This window comes from Crinia signifera, chromosome 2 (genome assembly GCF_055691185.1).
Source record: "Crinia signifera chromosome 2, ASM5569118v1, whole genome shotgun sequence".
Taxonomy (NCBI): domain Eukaryota; kingdom Metazoa; phylum Chordata; class Amphibia; order Anura; family Myobatrachidae; genus Crinia; species Crinia signifera.
In genome coordinates, this window is record NC_139218.1 from 309,620,939 (window position 1) to 309,629,137 (window position 8,199).

The 8,199-nt window shown below is 41.0% G+C and overlaps 1 protein-coding gene across 1 annotated transcript in view; it reads right to left on the reverse strand.

Moving 5' to 3' along the window:
• Positions 1–8,199, reverse strand: part of ELF1 (E74 like ETS transcription factor 1) — a 105,171-nt gene that overhangs the window by 96,296 nt on the left and 676 nt on the right. The window lies entirely within an intron of this gene.

An 8,199-nucleotide genomic window follows, 5' to 3' on the forward strand; every position in this document is an offset into this window, starting at 1 on the left:
AATTAACAGAAAGAAGCTAAGCAGATAGCGTAGGATAGGACAGACATACATTGGCACTCGAAGTCGTGTAAATAGTATATTGTGGTCACTTAGCAGAGCCATATCTAATACCAACACTTGGGAGCCATATAGCCCCTTTGTCGGTCCATTACACACTGACAAAGGGGCCCTGTGCTCCGAATTGTTGTTATATGATGTCTCTGATAAATGATCACAATACACTATTTACAAGAGTGCTGCCGTCTGTCCTTCCTAGGCTAGAATATATCAACATACTAATGTTATAGGACGTCTAAATGATGTAAATAAGACTATATTGGATGCTTTAATATTAAATAAAAAATAGCACATGGAAAGAAAATCTCTTATTATAAACTCTGACATATTTGATCATGTAAAAGGAGACTATGCAGTGTTATGTCCAGCAATTACCGCCACATCTAAAGCCTTGCCACCTTGGAGGTGGTACTAGTCACAAAACCCTCGTTATGGTGTAAATGCTGATGAGATTTGACAATGATGCCTATATAATAGAGCGGCGGGCGGGAGGTGCACACTTTACAGCAGCTGCCTTGAACTCCCCTAGAACTGCTTGCATCCCCATAGGGTTGCAACAATGTGCTAATTACGGTTGAGAGTTCTGCAAGGGGTGTTTCAACACTGCTGCAATGGCAACTTCATATGCATCTGGTTTCTATCTCCCTTGGAGTGCTTGGGGCTTTAAGAATGTGCCCTTATAGCTCTTACCATAAGTATTATGCATACCTCCCAACCCATTCCAGGAGGGACACATTGCTCAGTTTCTGGACTTGCCTCCATTCAGGATTACCATCACAGTGTTAAACGGGTTCAATTTCCAGACAGATGTTTCAACATAGGTGATCCTAAATTAAGGAGGGAAGTCTAGGAACGGGCATGTGTCATTGGTTTAACCACTGAAGGTTAACATTGCTTAGGTCAACACAGGAAATAGGTTGACATGGCTAAGGTCGACACAAGCATTAGGTCAACAATGGCTAGGTGAACAACGTGTATCGCGTCCCCTAGCATGTCTCGGGCTGTGCTCACCATGCTTCGGGCACACTATTCTGTTCTCCCTCCATGCTATAGTGGATGGTAGGGCATGAAATACAGCCTGTTGGCCCATAGAAAACAGACAGTGAAAAACCCTTGAAGACCATTTGACTGTCAACCTATTTCCTGTGTCAACCTTATATGTGTCGACCTCACCACCGTATCCCCTAGGAACAATGCATTGTGTCCCTCCTGGAGAGAGTCATGCTGGGAGGTTATGGTTATGACATCGGGTCTGTATTTAGCAGTATGCTCAACTTAATACCAGCAGCATACTCGTTAGTATCACTGTGATGCTTATCATAATGCGTTGTACGTAAAGGTAAACCTCTAGAGTCATCTGCCGCCGGGCTCCTGCTCCCAAGGGGGCCCCTCTCCTCCCCTGTGACATTTAATCAGGTAATTGAATGCCATTGATATCAATTCTGTGGCTGACTCCCCTTCCTAGCAGGACAATAGATGTCACATTCTTTATTCTACACATCAATTTTGCAAGCGTCACATCATGTATTAGAACACATGGCCTGTTACACTACAAGCAGACACCTGTTACACTACAAGCAGACACCTTACTGATAGAAAGCATGCGAAATCTAGCTATATAAAAGTTACTGCACTAAATAACTCAGCCTGATAGTAATAGTTTATCATTACATTACAATTTGCATACTTATTGTGCAGGATCAAGTCCTTCATTCTGTAAGTAAGGTGGCTGCCTTCAGTGAGACATGTCACAGGTTTTAAGTCTAGAGGTGCCCATACACGTGCCGATATGTGTGCTGTGCATTTTGTACTCTATTTTGGCACTTGTAGGGGATGCGATGCGATCTACTGTACGGGTGCAATGCGATTTTACCTCTTTTTTTTTTTTTTTTACTTTAGTTACCTAATGGACATCGCATCGCATGTACTACAAAACTGATGCGATGTAGCACAAAAAGTACTGCCTGCAGATACTTTTTGTGCTATAAAATATTGTACCCCTGGGGATACGCATCACATCGCATCCCTGCAGGTACACGGTGCGATTTTAACCGTTGTGATGCGTTTTGAACTTTAAAAGTTCAAAACGCATGTTAAAATCGCAATGTGTATGGGCTCCTTAGGTATGACTGCTAAGCAGTGTATTTGTTTAACCCCTTCCCGACATTTGACGTACATTTACGTCATGGTCGGGATGTACTTCCCGACACATGGCATAAATGTACGTCATGCCTTTGAATTGTCACCGCGTCTACAGACGCGGTGACAGAGGGACGATGTCTGCTGTCCCTGACAGCAGACATCCTCCCTCATTGCCCAGGGGGGGCAGCGATGCCCCCCGTCATGGGCGATCGCTGCGATTGGCTGTTCAAACGTGAACAGCCAAAAGCAGCGTTAAACTGTGTGATGAGTAAAATTTAGACTCTGCTGCCCCCTAGTGTCCAAAAAAATTAAAGGAGGTTGAAATAATGATGTAATAATAAAGTTTAGATATGGTTTATGTTAGTTATTAACTATTTTGAGCGGTATGATTATTTGTCTCACAAGCAGAAAATTTTACATTTTGCAAATAGCAAAATGTTCCATTTTTTTACGACATTTTGGTATTTTTCACAAAAAAAAAAAAAAAAAAACTGTATCGACCAAAATTTACCACTAATTTAAAGTACAATGTGTCACGGGAAAACAATCTCAAAATCACTGGGATAAGTAAAAGCAAAAAAAAGTTATCCCCACTTAAGTGATACCTGTCAGATTTGAAAAAAAGGCCTCTGTCAGGAAGGCAAAAACAGGCTGTGTCGGGAAGGGGTTAAAATAAATGATAATGTAAATAAATATAACAAAATTTGCAAGAGGGGGTATGTACTGTAGGTGCGCTAGCTTGACTGCCTGGGTTTATACAAAGTCCATTATTGGATACTCATGCAGTTCATCAGACACTGTTGTCCTTCAATTTTCCTTTTAGCACTAGGTCACTGATTTTGCTGGCCGCTGCTTCCCACCTGGATGGGTCCTGGGATCCAATCAGAACCAATAGTATCTGGAGAAAAGGGGGGTGGAAGGAAGCGCTCGATAGTGCAATATTATTTTGATAAAAAGGTTTTATTTTAAACACATAAAATCAGACCATCGGTACACTGCTCGTACCATTAAATTCCTCAGTGTGGGCTATTAGTACCACATGGTGTAATTGATAATATAAACCCGGTCACCGTCTGTTCTTGTAGCTGCCTCCTGGCAGGGACCGCTCCGTCACCTTTAGCGCTTACAGCACCTTCCGGCAAGGACTCAGCGTGTGCCCCTCAGCTTCCCGGCAGCAAGACTTCAGACACGGTGGGTTGGTTTGCGTCAGGTAGGACACTCCCAGACGCGTTTCGCCTGTAGCTTCGTCAGTGGGATGTCCTACCTGACGCTGTCTCCGTCTATTTCTACCCAGAACAATTAACAATTAACATCAGCTGGTAGCTTAACCCCGCTCACTCAGGACACGGTTCAATCTATTTAAGAGTGGCTGCAGCTTGACAGACACAGCCTGTAGCTGTCAGTCCAGTGACTAAACCATTTCATAACATGGTGACCTAAAATTCATTATAAAACTACAAAAATACAAAAACACATAAAGACAAACATTACTATGAAGCGGGACAATATTTTTTAAAATGCATAGTTGGACTGGGGATACAACTTCAAGAGGAGACTTCACTGGGCATTCGAGATTTTTCTACGGACCTTCCCTGTATTTTAAATTTAAAGAATGCCTTAATACGTAATGATTAATATTTAGCCATGTCCTGGGTCAGCGCGGTTTTACAAACATTCTCCACAACATATACACCAGGCAATTTGTTCAGGGGATCAAAAATATCTAACAAGCAATTTAACTGGCATGTTACATACACACCAGACGATTTTTTCTAATATACGGGATTAATCATAATCCTTTGCTACGCCGCTCCAATGGGGCTTTTTCAGGGAAATAGTATACATGTACAGTGTCTACATATTTTTATGACTCGCCGTTCACAAAAGTGCAAAAGAGAACAGAGAGAAATGAATGAAATGAACACCAAAAGAACAAATCCAGTAAAAGAAGATCTACATAGAATCAAGGGCTTATCAAGAGCATTTCTTAACCACACATCCCGTCGATATATCAAAGAAACGGGGCTTCTCAAGTATTAGCAATAAATGGTGTTATCTCACAATTTTCATTAAGCCCATTGGGTATAATGGTATCTAAGGTAAGTATCCAATGGGTCTCCCTTCTTAACAGTTGCTTATCAAGATCGCCACCTCTCTTGTCTGGCAAAACTAGTTCAATGCCCTTAAACTTAAGGCCACTAGCATCCCCTCCATGATGTTCCAAAAAGTGTCGGGGTACACTATGATTATTAACTTTATTTTTAATGTTCCTAGTATGCTCTAGGATCCTTATTTTTAGGACACGTTTGGTCTTTCCTATGTATAGGTAGCCACACGGGCAGGTTAATGCATATATGACTGATTTACAATTACAGTTAATAAAATGTCTTATTTTGTATTTATTTCCGTTTTTGTCCTCAATCTCCTTTGAACCCCTTTCACCCAGTTGGCACACCTTGCACTTTCCACACGTGTAGAAGCCAACGATGCCACCCAACGGGCGTACCAAAAGATTTTATATTTTTAGCCCTTCTAAAAATCAGGTCCGGTTTATCGGGCAGTTCATTTTTTAATACAGGATCCAACTGGAGAATATGCCAGTTTTTCTTTATTATACTTCTAATCTGTCTTTCAGCATTATTGTAGCCTGTAATGAAAGGACACACCATTTTTTTGTCATTATTTTTCGTTTTATAAACTAGCAGGTCAGATCTATTTGATTCAAGTGCCCTATTCTTTGATGATTCAATTAGAGACATAGGATAGCCTCGCTCAAGGAACCTCTGTGTATACAGATCTGCTTGTTCTTCAAATTTATATTGTTCACTACAATTTCTCCGTAGCCTGGAAAACTGAGAGAACGGTATATTATTTTTCCAGGCCGGTAGATGGCAACTGGTATATTCGAGATAGCTGTTAGAGTCTACCGCTTTAAAATGTGTACAAGTTTCTATTTTGTTGTCATGGCTACTAATGCTAAGATCCAGAAAGTCCAAGTATACTCAAAGAGGGTCTAACAAGTAAATGTATCTGTAAGGAGGAATTTGCTTACCTCCTCAATAGAACCCCACGTATAGCGGTATTTTACCATATACCTAAGATTCATAAGAGCATTTCCCACCCCCCTGGTCGCCCTATAATAAGTGGCATAGGATCACTGACTTCAAGAGTCTCCGAATATGTGGATAGCCAGATTAAAGGGTATGTTCCAAAATTAAAATCTTATGTACAGGACACCACGCATATTTTAAAAGCATTAGATGAGTTGGAGTGGAAAGACTCTTACAAATGGTGTTCCATAGATGTACAATCTTTGTATACGGCAATACCACATGCTGGTGGTATTGAATCAGTCCGGAGGGTTTTGAAGTCAGATGAAACAGTAGAGAGAGCTAAAGTAGATTTCATCTGTAAATGTTTGGGGTTCGTGTTAAGTTGCAATTACTTTATGTTCCTGGAGGAGTGGTATGTGCAGGTTTGCGGGACTGCGATGGGTAGTATTTGCGCGCCCAGTCTCGCAAACCTGTACATGGGGCAGTGGGAATCCGAGATGTTGGAGACATATGCTGACCCACGCATCATCGTCTTCCGTCGCTATATAGACGACGTGATAGTGATTTGGGACGGGTCTATCCCTGATTTCAAAGAATTTGTTGATAAAATAAATGTAAACGAGTACAACTTAAAATTCACTTATGTGGCTGATGAGTGCAAATTGGACTTTCTGGATCTTAGCATTAGTAGCCATGACAACAAAATAGAAACTTGTACACATTTTAAAGCGGTAGACTCTAACAGCTATCTCGAATATACCAGTTGCCATCTACCGGCCTGGAAAAATAATATACCGTTCTCTCAGTTTTCCAGGCTACGGAGAAATTGTAGTGAACAATATAAATTTGAAGAACAAGCAGATCTGTATACACAGAGGTTCCTTGAGCGAGGCTATCCTATGTCTCTAATTGAATCATCAAAGAATAGGGCACTTGAATCAAATAGATCTGACCTGCTAGTTTATAAAACGAAAAATAATGACAAAAAAATGGTGTGTCCTTTCATTACAGGCTACAATAATGCTGAAAGACAGATTAGAAGTATAATAAAGAAAAACTGGCATATTCTCCAGTTGGATCCTGTATTAAAAAATGAACTGCCCGATAAACCGGACCTGATTTTTAGAAGGGCTAAAAATATAAAATCTTTTGTGTCCAAGAGTTGCTTGGAGCCAATAAAAACCAAAGGTGGTACGCCCGTTGGGTGGTATCGTTGGCTTCTACACGTGTGGAAAGTGCAAGGTGTGCCAACTGGGTGAAAGGGGTTCAAAGGAGATTGAGGACAAAAACGGAAATAAATACAAAATAAGACATTTTATTAACTGTAATTGTAAATCAGTCATATATGCATTAACCTGCCCGTGTGGCTACCTATACATAGGAAAGACCAAACGTGTCCTAAAAATAAGGATCCTAGAGCATACTAGGAACATTAAAAATAAAGTTAATAATCATAGTGTACCCCGACACTTTTTGGAACATCATGGAGGGGATGCTAGTGGCCTTAAGTTTAAGGGCATTGAACTAGTTTTGCCAGACAAGAGAGGTGGCGATCTTGATAAGCAACTGTTAAGAAGGGAGACCCATTGGATACTTACCTTAGATACCATTATACCCAATGGGCTTAATGAAAATTGTGAGATAACACCATTTATTGCTAATACTTGAGAAGCCCCGTTTCTTTGATATATCGACGGGATGTGTGGTTAAGAAATGCTCTTGATAAGCCCTTGATTCTATGTAGATCTTCTTTTACTGGATTTGTTCTTTTGGTGTTCATTTCATTCATTTCTCTCTGTTCTCTTTTGCACTTTTGTGAACGGCGAGTCATAAAAATATGTAGACACTGTACATGTATACTATTTCCCTGAAAAAGCCCCATTGGAGCGGCGTAGCAAAGGATTATGATTAATCCCGTATATTAGAAAAAATCGTCTGGTGTGTATGTAACATGCCAGTTAAATTGCTTGTTAGATATTTTTGATCCCCTGAACAAATTGCCTGGTGTATATGTTGTGGAGAATGTTTGTAAAACCGCGCTGACCCAGGACATGGCTAAATATTAATCATTACGTATTAAGGCATTCTTTAAATTTAAAATACAGGGAAGGTCCGTAGAAAAATCTCGAATGCCCAGTGAAGTCTCCTCTTGAAGTTGTATCCCCAGTCCAACTATGCATTTTAAAAAATATTGTCCCGCTTCATAGTAATGTTTGTCTTTATGTGTTTTTGTATTTTTGTAGTTTTATAATGAATTTTAGGTCACCATGTTATGAAATGGTTTAGTCACTGGACTGACAGCTACAGGCTGTGTCTGTCAAGCTGCAGCCACTCTTAAATAGATTGAACCGTGTCCTGAGTGAGCGGGGTTAAGCTACCAGCTGATGTTAATTGTTAATTGTTCTGGGTAGAAATAGACGGAGACAGCGTCAGGTAGGACATCCCACTGACGAAGCTACAGGCGAAACGCGTCTGGGAGTGTCCTACCTGACGCAAACCAACCCACCGTGTCTGAAGTCTTGCTGCCGGGAAGCTGAGGGGCACACGCTGAGTCCTTGCCGGAAGGTGCTGTAAGCGCTAAAGGTGACGGAGCGGTCCCTGCCAGGAGGCAGCTACAAGAACAGACGGTGACCGGGTTTATATTATCAATTACACCATGTGGTACTAATAGCCCACACTGAGGAATTTAATGGTACGAGCAGTGTACCGATGGTCTGATTTTATGTGTTTAAAATAAAACCTTTTTATCAAAATAATATTGCACTATCGAGCGCTTCCTTCCACCCCCCTTTTCTCCAAATATAACAAAATGTATAAAAATACTTTCTGGATTTTCTGGGGGGCACAAATATTTATCTTGCCTCCGGGCAACTGGGACAAACTTACCCCACTGGGTGTACACATGGCAGCATGCAGCACAACATCAACACAAGCAGGCACATCTGTA